This window comes from Symphalangus syndactylus, chromosome 4, assembly GCF_028878055.3.
Source record: "Symphalangus syndactylus isolate Jambi chromosome 4, NHGRI_mSymSyn1-v2.1_pri, whole genome shotgun sequence".
Classification (NCBI taxonomy): Eukaryota; Metazoa; Chordata; class Mammalia; order Primates; family Hylobatidae; genus Symphalangus; species Symphalangus syndactylus.
In genome coordinates this window covers 146,600,912-146,613,096 of record NC_072426.2, presented here as the reverse complement: position 1 = coordinate 146,613,096, position 12,185 = coordinate 146,600,912, and the positions used below count along the sequence as shown (strand labels likewise).

Here is a 12,185-nt window from a genome sequence, read left to right as displayed (position 1 = left end):
GAAAATATGTAAAACATGAAAGGAAATTTGGGACTTGCTTCTAATGCAGAAGATAGCAACTTGGGGGAAAGGGCAAGATAGAAACTTTGGGCCATCAGAGAAATGCAAATCAAAACCACAATGAGACACCATCTCACACCAGTTAGAATGGCCATCATTAAAAAGTCAGGAAACAACAGGTGCTGGAGAGGATGTGGAGAAATAGGAACACTTTTACACTGTTGGTGGGATGGTGTGGAAGTCGGTGTGGCAATTCCTCAGGGATCTAGAACTAGAAATACCATTTGACCCAGCCATCCCATTACTGGGTATATACCCAAAGGACTATAAATCATGCTGCTATAAAGACACATGCACACATATGTTTATTGCGACACTATTCACAATAGCAAAGAGTTGGAACCAACCCAAATGTCCAACAACGATAGACTGGATTAAGAAAATGTGGCACATATACCCCATGGAATACTATGCAGCCATATAAAACAATGAGTTCATGTCCTCTGTAGGGACATGGATGAAACTGAAAATCATCATTCTCAGTAAACTATCGCAAGGACAAAAAACCAAACACCGCATGTTCTCACTCATAGGTGGGAGTTGAACGATGAGAACACATGGACACAGGAAGGGGAACATCACACTCTGGGGACTGTTGTGGGGTGGGGGGAGGGGGGAGGGGGGAGGGGGGAGGGATAGCATTAGGAGATATACCTAATGCTAAATGACGAGTTAATGGGTGCAGTACACCAACATGGCACATGGATACATATGTAACAAACCTGCACATTGTGCACATGTACCCTAAAACTTAAAGTATAATAATAATAAAATAAAATAAAATAAAAAATAAAGTGGTCCCGATGGACACAAACCAAAAAAAAAAAAAAACAAAAAACTTTGAATGGGAGACAGGATGAAATTAGAAACATAAAGGGGCTGAAGGAGGGAGGAAAAGGGTGGGGTGAAGGTGACAGAAGGTGGTAAGGGACCCCTTTGCTGTCCTAGGGACCTCCATTTGGGGAACATCTGCAGGCCTTGCGTTCTTACAGAGGACAGGGGACAAAAGAGCTGGAATAGAGCATAATTTTGTGTTGTGTGTTGTATAATTTTTCCATCTCCTTTCACCAATGTATAGTTTAGAAATAATAATTCGAGAAATGTAAACCAGGTTGTGTGCCAGAATAACTCTATTGGTATGTATTTTTCTTACTTATATTCTTTGTCTTAAGAATTACAAAGTAATGCATAGTTTGTTGTACAAAATTCAAACAACATAGAAGTTTATGACATAAAGGTGAAAGTTCCCTCCCTGCTTCTCTTCAGCAGGTTTTGTCACATTCAATCCTCTTGTTCCCTCCAGATTTCCCACCTCTCCCTAAAAGAGCTTCTACTTCCCTTTTCTGAGGAGAGATGTCGCCTAGTGGATGTCAAATCTCATCTCCTAGAGGAAATCATTGTTAACAGTTGGCTGTATATATTTTTTAAGATTTTGTCTACTCATGTAGACATGTCTGGTATGTATATAGAACACATGTTCAGATGAGTATGTATAGACTTTTCTCCCATGTCAGCATGTATAAGACTTACATAATTCTTTTAATAAGAATGAAAACATTATAATAATGTTTCAATACATTATTGAATATTCCATAGTATGGCTGTTCCATAGTCTACTGAATTACTTCCTTATTGATGGGCATTTCTGTTGATTTCATAATAATGTTTCAATAATCACCCTTTTGTATATACCTCTATGTCCTTGCATAGAAATCTTTCCTACAAAATTTTCAAGACTGTAAGCTTGTTAAGCACAGGAGCCTCAGCTATTTTGCTCACTACCATATTCCCAGCATATAACACATAACAGCGGCTCCATAGTTCTTCCCTGAATTGCTTTGGGGATAATATTTTTGAAACGCCTCTTATATTTTGTTCTCAGTAATGTCTACTGTCCACCTCACAATCTTTCTACTTTGAGATACCCTCTAGAACTGAGGGAGAAGGGAAGGAAAAATCAGTTGGGGCAAACTTAGACTGCAGAAATGGTCTGCCTGAAAAGTCACAGCAACAGGTAAAAGTAAAACAACCTGGGGAAAAAAAAATTCAGGCTACACCTGCACACAGATAAGCAGACATGGTCCAGTACAGAAGCCCTTTGTTCTTTCCATAATTAGTGAGCTCTCAGGAAAAAGATCCCTCCCCTTTTCAGACATACACAGGGTGGGCTCCATGGAAACTGGCACAGGGAGGATGGGGGCTTACCTAAAACAAACCCACAGTTAAACAAGAGAAGCAGCGCTTTGTGCTTGCCTAGAGGCATACCCACAGCTGCATAAGGTAAGGGGAGTTGCACAGACAGCTTTACTGATAAGAGAAGTTGCTCAAACTGCTACAGAAATGAGAAGAGTTTCTTATAAAAGCTTTTGGATTTAGCTGTAACTCGGCAATCCACTCGGACTCCCCTCTCTGCTGTGGAGCATTTCTTGTTTCGCTTATTAAACTTTTGCTCCACCCCCACCCTTGTGTCCATGCTCAATTTTCTTGCACGCAGGACAAAGAAGCCAGGTACTAGTTTAGAGGACAGGAAACTGCTACATTAAGGTGCACATATTCAGGTGCAGGAAGAAGGGATCATCAGAACGGTGAGTAAGAGCAGATCTTTAACCTTTTACTTTCATTTCTGAGGCTTCTTGTCTATTCCAATCCAGTTTTCTTTCACGAAGGGCCCAGACATTGCATGGGATTGGAAGGAGGTCCTAGGGCAACTGAAGGTTTCTGGCTGGGGCTACCCCTCAGTATTATCTCCAGTCCCCGACAGCCATCAGGGCATTGGTACAAGGACCTCCAGCCTTTTCCTACTGCATTTTCCTTCTTTCTTTTCATGGCTATCATGCCTCTTATCCCTTCTTTCTACGCAATGTTACAGGTGATTTTGCAGCCTAGGGACATAGTCTTGCTAGGTAGAGTCAGTTGGTGAGTTACATCCCTGACTACTAAGACACCAACTGACAAACACAACAACACTTTGAGTTACATTCCTGATTACTAAGACAAAGAGTTGTTGTGTTTGTGATTTCCTGGAGACAGGGGTAATTCACGATCAGTCTAAATTTTCACCTAGTAAGGGCTTTTTATCCTCAATGATAGACATTGATGGCACTATATAAGGGGATATTTCACCCCAAGTGAATATCCTCTTCCCTCTCCATTTGGATTGTTTCCTTCTCCTTTTGGGTTATTTCTTCCCTCCATGTGAAAGCTCAGCACTGCTCAATGAATTTAAACAGTTCCTTTATGAGACAAGTTAATTTTATTCTGCTGGGGACAGCCTATTAAACCCCAAACCTCCCTAACTTCTGCCTGGAGAGATGGAGTCAGAGTTTTTACCTAACATCTCAGATCCTACAGCGCCACCTAGCGGGATGGGATTTTTTTCTCCATGGGGAGTCTTGTTGGCTGTTTATCGAAAACCTCTAGTTCCTCAATTGCCCTCCCTCCTATGTCCCTCTATTAGGGACCAGGCTCCATGACCCATCTGTAAATATCAAAGCTCCATCTTTAACAGTCAAGAGGACAGCCATTCAATTCATATGTTCTTTTTTGAGGCACCTGTTCTACATCCAACTACATTGGCATTTAAACAAAAAGGGGATTTTATGTTTGGAAGTCAATTGGTCCCATTCTCTGGGATTTCAATGTTTCACTAGGGCCATAGCAAGGGAAGCCAGAGATAATATTAAAAGACTTCCTCCATTGCATTACAGTGTCTTGCCCAAATACAATCTCTCCTGGACCCTTAGGGTATCCTGGGAACCTTACGGGCAAAGTAGGTCTAGGAAACCAGCAAGGGTGAAGGGCCAGGGCGACAAGCAGATGAGCATGACTAGTTATGCCGACTAGCTTCTCCAGGACCATAAGTGAAGGTCATACTTGCAACCATGAGGCGGCACCTATGAAGGATGGTCAGTGGGACCCAGAGAACGGCAGGAAGGGGGTGAAGGGGGATGCCCCTCCAGCCTTTCCCTCCATCTTGGGCCACTCTGAAGAGAAGGAGACTGAGGGACGCCTCTTCTCTTGTCTCTTTTCTACATGGGTAACACCCCATCTTCAAGTCTGCACTACCCTTGAGCGCAGCCTGGATCTCCTTTAGCCCTCAGACCCTAAAGTTCACTCGGGGCAAGCCCCAACTTCACTCCTGTATAGAGGCCTTCCAAGATTTAACCCAAGTATTTAAACTCTCCTGGATATTCCAGGGATGGAGAAGCCAGTGGGGGAAAATACCAGTGCCCTTGGAGGACCATAAATGGGACCATGATGATAGCATCACAAAATGGGGAAGGAAACTCTTTTAAATGTGTATATTGGAGAACTTGCAGGGGATTAGAGCCAAACCTATTAACTCTTCCAAGCTTTCCATGATAGACCAAAAGCTAAATAAAAATCCTTAAACCTTTTTATTCAATAAAGAACAGGTTTATTACTCAGACAGCCCTTAATATGGGAAGGAAGTTGCTGAAACAGGCCCTATCCAAAGATCTTTCTAGTTTTTCTCACCCTCAAGTTGAAACTTTGCAGTATGTAAATAACACTCTCCTCTGTCCCCCAACCAAGGAAGTCTCAGGGAGGCACTGAGGCTGTCTTCAGTTTCTTAGCTGAAAGGGGATATAGGGTCTCAAAATCTAAAGCTCAGCTCTGTCAGACTTCAGTAAGGTACCTAGGTCTAGTATTATCAGAAGGGACAGGAGCATCAGGTGAGGAAAGGATGCCTATTTCCTTCAACAGTTGAGGGGATTCTTAGGCATTAGTGGATTTTGCAGACCGTGTGTACCTGGATACCGTGAAATAGCTTGCCCTTTATCCCACCTCATAACGAAACTCAGCAGTTAAAACTCACTCATTAACTTGGGAATCTGAGGTTCAAAAAGCCTTTAACCAGCTAAAGCAAGCCTTACTTAAAGCATCAACCCCCAGTCTTTCCAAAGGAAAAGCATTCAGTCTCTATGCATCAGAAAAGAAGGAAATGGCCCTGGGAATTTTGGCTGAAGCTTGAGGTCCAGCTCAACAGCCAGTGGGTTACCTAAGTGAGGAACTTAACTTGGTGGCTAAAGCCTGGTCAACCTGCCTCTAAGCAGTTACAATGGCAGCTTTGTTGGTGCCAGAGACCACTGGGCTAACCATGGGAAATAACTGTTTACACCCCATACAATATAGCAGGAATGCTGCCCTCTAGGAAAGTCCCTGGCTAACAGATAATCACCTCCTTAACTATCAAGCTTTGCTACTAGAGGGATCTGTGGTCCAGAGGAAAACCTGCCCTTGCTTGAGCCGAGCCACTTTCTCCCAAAGGAAACTGGAGAACTTGAACATGATTGTGAAAAAGCAGTGGTGCAAACCAGTAAAAGTAATGATGAAGATCACTGTTTACATTCTCTGTAAAATTTTAATTAACAAAAAAGGATTTTCTTAAAGAATGCTCAGCTTACCTCAAAGTGGATATCCAAGCTATGGGTATATATAAAAGGCCTTTATGTTTTTCTCTTCATAGATCTTGTTTTTCTGGAAAAGGTTTTTTGTTTTTTTTTTTCCAGTTGACTGAATTACTTTTTTCCACTGTGTCTTATCATTCTTGATGCATGCATGAAAGACCCTAGAATGACTTCTGGTGGCCTGGGACTCCTTGGGAAACAGATTAAGTTGCCACAAATCCCATTTTGGAGAAATCCCTGTTTTCCTCATGGAACCCCTGGAATTAGAGGTGGATAAGCCCCTCTCAAAATCTGTCTTTGTCTTCTGGCTGTGCTTGTTTATTAGGCCCTGAAAACTGTATTCATAGCCCTGTTCTTAAAAGGGCTCCACCCTGAGCTGCTGGATCTTCTTCTGACTGTCCATGTAGTCATACATGTGATATATACGTGAAGTCTATAAAAAGGCCAATTAATTGGCCTAAGAAAAATCAGCACTTAAATATTTTGCAGTAAAAGCTGTGGTACCTTTCAGTTCATGTGACTTTAATATTTAAAATAAAAACAGACAGGAATTATTGGTAAAATACAAATGTCTTCAAAGGTGTAAAAATGTGGTCTAATTTATTATGCAGGTCAGATATTAGCTTTGCTAAATGTTTTAAAGTTGCACACTGCTTCTTTGGCCTTTTAAAAACTGTCAACTTGCCTGCTTCACAATTAGTATGATCTGGGAACAAACAGAAGTAACCATGCTCCTAACTATGCTGAAAGGAATCAGACTTTATCTGCACCTAGCACATAATTAAAACAACTTACCAGACTTTACACTAAAGTTAAAAATCACTAAGAGTTACCATTATGACATGTAATTGAGACTACTGAACATGGATTTGCATGCAAGGTGTGTAAAAACAGCAAAATGTGTTTTTAGTTAAAAGATTATAAGAAGGCATGGAAATGTCCATTTTGCCTAGGGATAAAGGATTGTCTTAAATTAGATAAAATAAAGCAGAAGGTTTAAGCCAATTGTGAAAAGACTGTAAATATTAATCTTGCAAAGGAAATTGTGTGTGTGAACATACTGACTAAATTCAAAAGGGTATTATATATTTTTTCTGTAAATTAAACTTTGAAATAAAAGCACAACAAGGTTTTCTTACGATGCTGACCTACTCTTTAGCAAAACTTGTAAAGGGTTATAAAATAACCATACATAAAATGTATGTAAAAATCTCACCTCATGGTCAAACTGGTCAAGATTGAATAGGATTGTCTATAAGGCTTCATTAAAAACTGGGGTTAACAATAGTAGACTAATGCAAGGGTGAAATTTGGCTCTCTATTCATGTAGTAGTAAAGGCTAATGAAAAGTTTTTGTTTTTTTTTTAAATTTTTGAGTCATTGTTTTGGCAAAACAAATGACTTATGGTAAAATTTTGTTTCATAATATCCAGTGTTTTAAACCTCTAACATATTTCACAGCCTTCCTAAAATTACACTTCAGTCTCAAGGTTGTCTTTCCTGACCACTTGCTTTTGGGTGCTACAAAGGGCCCCTGGAGCATGCTGAAGAGAGGTAAACAGGATTATTTAACATGTTTAGGTACATGGGATTGCCAAAATGATGTCTAATATTCTTCAGGTTATGTTTTAGGGAATAATAACATATGTCCAAAATTGTATGGGATGTCTAAGGTTCTAATGTCTGAATATGTGCTATCAATCACAATTAAGGTTGTTATGTTGGGTTATTGTATGCCACAGAAATAACCAAATTTGTCAATCATGTCCTTGACTGTAACCACCCTGGACATTTTGTCATTTACAGACAATTGTTGTCTTATTTTAATCTTCTTCAAAAAATGGTTTATAATCACTGTGGAACTTTAATAGGTACTCTTGAATGTAGGTTTCTGATAATACAAAAATGTAAAGGACTCATGAAAAGTTGAAATGTTTACAAATATTAAGCAGAACAAGAGTTAACGGAATGGACTAAACTAATAGAAAACTAAATGAATCTTTTTGATTTTTGCTTTGAACACTGCTAATTCTTGTTTTGTTTTTCAGAGTCAAGGAAACTTTCTTTCAGGTTAGCTACAGCTTTTAACAACTAAGTAAGGTATACTCCTGCGAACAAAATTTGGAACATGTTTGTTTCTCTCTGCCTGGTTTCTCTAGAATTCAGAAACTGGTTGTAAGTATTCTTGACTTATAACAACATAGTTGTTTACATCAGTGCGATAAGAATCCACTTTATTTTGCAACAAAACACAACTGGAAAAACTGGTTGTTTTACCAAGGCTTTGACTGAAAGGGTGTGTTTCCCTTTAAAGAGTCAAGTTCAACTTGCAGAGCCAATAAAACCTCCTGGGAAATCGGCCTCATACCTTATCTACACAACCCCTGTACAGGGTTCCTAACCTGCGGTGAGTAAAGATGTCACTTTTTTTTTTTTCCAGAGAGAGTTTCGCTCTGTTGCCCATGCCGAGTGCAGTGGCATGATCTTGGCTCACAACCTCCACCTCCCAGGCTCAAGGGATTCTCCTGCTTCAGCCTCCCAAGTAGCTGGGATTATGGGTGCCTGCCACCACGCCCAGCTTAATTCTTGTATTTTCCATAGAGACGGGGTTTTGCCATGTTGGTCTGGCTGGTCTTGAACTCCTGACCTCAGGTGATCTGCCCGTCTTGGGCTCCCAAAGTGCTGGGATTAGAGGAATGACCCACCATGTCTAGATCGGCTTTAGAAAGTCCTATCTAAGATTCCTTGTGAAACAAAGTTCCATCAAAGCCAATCTAAAAGGCCTATGTAAAAATAAGGATTCTTGCTGCACTGATGTAAATAATCAGACCAAGTTTAAAACTAAAGTCTATTTTGCAAACAACTCAGTCCTATCATGATTTGTTTTTAACAAAAAGGAGGACTGGAGAGAGGGAAATTATGTTTCAAAACTTATCATACAATTGTCATTAATTTCTAGTCTCATTAGTTATTTTTAAGTTCTTGCCTACATTTTAGACTAACCCTGCTTATTCCTGTAAACCAACTAGCGATCTCTGGCTGCAGCTCAGAGGAGACAGAAAGGAACGGGTAATGTCAAAATCTGGAACAATATTCTAGTTCTGGGCAATTATCCTACAAATTCTGCCAGGTAATAAGAGTAAATAAAGTGCCCCCATAACCTGGAGGTTTCCTTTTTGGGGAAGGTGAAACCAAGGAAGCTAACCAAAGCTAAGCCCCATACACCCAATCTTAACAGACATTAACTATAGCCACCAGTTATCAGGGCATGTCAGCAGCCTCACGATTTTTAAGCTGTCCTTACCTCTTTCCTTGTCTCATTTTAATACATGTCGTCTAATAACCCAAATTGTTTTTTTTTCATCTGGAGGCTATCAAGCTCCAAATGGTAATGTAAATGGAACCACGCATTAAACGCACCTTTTTTCTGAGGACCCTTAAACCAGCCTCGGGAGGAATCCTAACTGTTGTTCCTCACACAATGCCCCTCTCCAGCAAGAAATAGCCAGAAAGATCAATGCCCAATCTCCCTAAGAGCAGTTAGAGTTCCCACTTCTGAAGTGAGGAATGAGGGTGAGGGAAAAGAAAAATCAGTTGGGGCAAACTTAAGAGTGTAGAAGCGGTCTGCCTGAAAAGTCACAGCAATGGGCAAAAACAAAACCTGGGACAAAAACTCAGGCTGCACCTGCAGACAGAGAAGCAGACAGCGTCCAGAAAAGAAGCCCTTTGTTCTTTGTAAAATTAGCAAGCTCCCAGGAAAAAGTTTCCTCCCCTTTTGACGCATGTACATGGTGGGATCCATGGAAACTTGCACAGGGAAGATGGGGGCTTACCTAAAACAAACCCACAGTTATACAAAAAAGAGACGTGGCGCTTTGTGCTTGCCTAGAGACATACCCACAGCTGCATAAGATAAGGGGAGTTGCACAGACAGCTTTACCGATAGGAGAATTTACTCAAACTGCTACAGAGATGAGAAGAGTTTCTTATAAAAGCTTCTGGAGTCAGCTGTAACTCGGCAATCCACTAGGACTACCCTCTCCACTGCGAAGTGCTTTCTTTCGCTTATTAAACTTTCACTCTACCCCCACCCTTGTGTCCATGCTCCTTAATTTTTTTGGATGCAGGACAAAGAACCCCGGGTACTTGTTCAGACGAGAAACCGCTACTTTAAGGTGCACTCGCAAAACTGCAACAGAACAAGTTAAGTCTACATGGCTCCACATTCTGTGGAGGAGGACTTGTTCCTCTTCCACAGAAAAGGGAAGTAGAAGCTCTTCTACCAGGGAGAGGTAGAAAATCTGGAGGGAACAAGGGGATAGAAGGTAACAAAAGCAGATGAAGGAATGGATTTGTGCGCAGCCTCCATTTCCCAGCTTTGAAGGAGACTATCCAATAGAAGGTGGTTGCCATGTAAAAGAGAAACCATGCTGAAGCGTACTTGGGCAGGAGAGCTAGAGACAACTTCCCTTTCCACATCTGCTGTGCAGTCTCCCTTGGCTGTAGGGTGCAGCCAGCGAGCCCAGACATTTCCACATGCTTCCAGTGGGGAACATGGATGGTAGCTAAGAGTTGAGAGCCAGTGGCCTGCCAGGGGTCACAGTAATAAGGAATAGGATGACATGTGGCAACTCTATGGGATGGAAGGCTTAAGACAGGACAGGCTCTTGTAGACAAGCGGGCTTCAGAGGATCCACAGTACCAGTGAGAGCCAAAGTGGAGATGAGTCCCCAAAGTCGGGCTGGCGAGGAAAGGACCGTTGGTCCCAAAGGCAGCAAGAGAACTGAATAGAAGTCACTGCAGCAGGGGTTCCTTCAGCAGCAGATGAAAGGGTGCCAGTATACCTGGGAAGACAGGCACATCTTACCCAGAACCAGGAGGAGGCAGCAGAGACAGAGGTAAGCAGACCAGAACCACCTAAAACATGTTCCTCAAGGGTGCATGATCCTCCTGTTACCTGGATGCTAGAGAGAAAAGGAAGAGAGGAAAAGAGACCCTCTGGAGCACAGAAACAACCCAGAGAGGGAATCTGAATTTGGGGCCGACTGGATTGGACACTTATCCCAAATGAAAGCTTCAGCCCAACACAAATTGAGCTACCTTCAATTACAAGCTTTCATGTGCCACCGTCAGCCTGAAGGCAGGATCTTAAAAGTTTAGCTCTTTTCTGGTTTGTCATTGTGAGATGACGCCACTGGGTAGAGCACACAGAAGTAGTATTTATAATACACAAAGCCTTGATATTAAGATTTAGTAAGAAAGAAATGCCCATTGTATTGAGGTGAAACCCCCTGTTCTGCATCATTCCTCTCACTTTACTGGTGTAGAATTTGTAATAAGTTCTAATAAGAAGGAAGGACAACATTTAAATGGATGGGACCTGATATATATTTTTGACTAATTTCTCCTCTTTGGTATCTCATTTCCCAAGAAAGCTTTAAAATCCTCTAACATCAAGGACAGTACTGGTTCAGCTACATTGTAGAACTGCTCTGATCACATATGCTCACATTCAGATTACAGGCTTGCAATGATTATTCTTAGAGTAATTTTACAGAATATTTCCAGGGTAGCTATGTGGGTCAGGTGCTTGGCATTAGCAGAAAATATGAGAATAACGAATTTCCATAGTGATTTTCCAATAACTTAAAAAAATAGATTTCAAAAATAAAAATGAAATGTCTCACTTGCATTTTCTCTGTATCAGCTATGTTTTTAACATCTGTAGTTTAATATAAAGCCTTGTTATATTTAGACTTCATCAATAAATAATATCTAATTCAGCAGACTATGAGAAATGTAACATTTTGAGGCTGCGAGTCCCTGCACTCAATATACACTATCATTAATCCACAATAATGTGTGTGTGCATGCTTTTGTGTATTTGGTGTGTGGAAGTTACTCATCTCTCGCTCTTTTTAAAGGCTGTTTCTTACTTTTAGACCATTCACTAGGAGTCTCAAGACAAAGAGTCATTTTTGATTCTCTTCCCTTAATTCTGAAGTAAATATAACCAGGAAGATTCTTTAGGCGTAGGAAACAAATCCTCAATTTGAGAAACACTGATTTTTTTAACTATCCTTTTTTTTCCCCTTTTTATTGAGACAGAGTCTCGCTCTGTCTGTCGCCCAGCTGGAGTGCAGTGGCGTGATCTTGCCTCACTGCAACCTCTGCCACCCCGGTTCAAGTAATTCTTGTGCCTCAGCCCCCCGAGTAGCTGGGAATACAGGTGCGCGCCACTACACCTGACTAACTTTTTTGTATTTTTAGTAGAGACGAGGTTTCACTATTTGGCCAGGCTGGTCTCGTACTCTTGACCTCAGGTGATCCATCTACCTCAGCCTCCCAAAGTGCTGGGATTACAGGCGTGAGCCAACATGCCTGGCCTCCATTTTTATTTTAAAATAAATTGAGGACCTTTCCTGCTTTCATCTAAAACCTCTTTTGCTCATTTTCATCATAAAACGAAGTGGAAAAATGCTTACAATTTATAAGAAACAGTGCTGACACTTTAATATGTTACTAATGTAGAATACAAAGTTTAATTTAGCATTCAGAAATCAACATACATTTTCAGTGGAAGGACAGTTTATCACTTGATATAGTTTGGATGTTTGCCCCCCACAAATCTCATGTTAAAATGTAGTCCCCAGGGTTGGAGGTGGGGCCTGGTGGGAGGTGACTGGATCGTGGGGG

General features: G+C 41.1%; 1 protein-coding gene across 4 annotated transcripts in view; it reads right to left on the bottom strand.

Annotated features, from left to right (window-relative positions):
- Positions 1–12,185, bottom strand: part of GALNT7 (polypeptide N-acetylgalactosaminyltransferase 7) — a 155,319-nt gene that overhangs the window by 32,968 nt on the left and 110,166 nt on the right. The window lies entirely within an intron of this gene.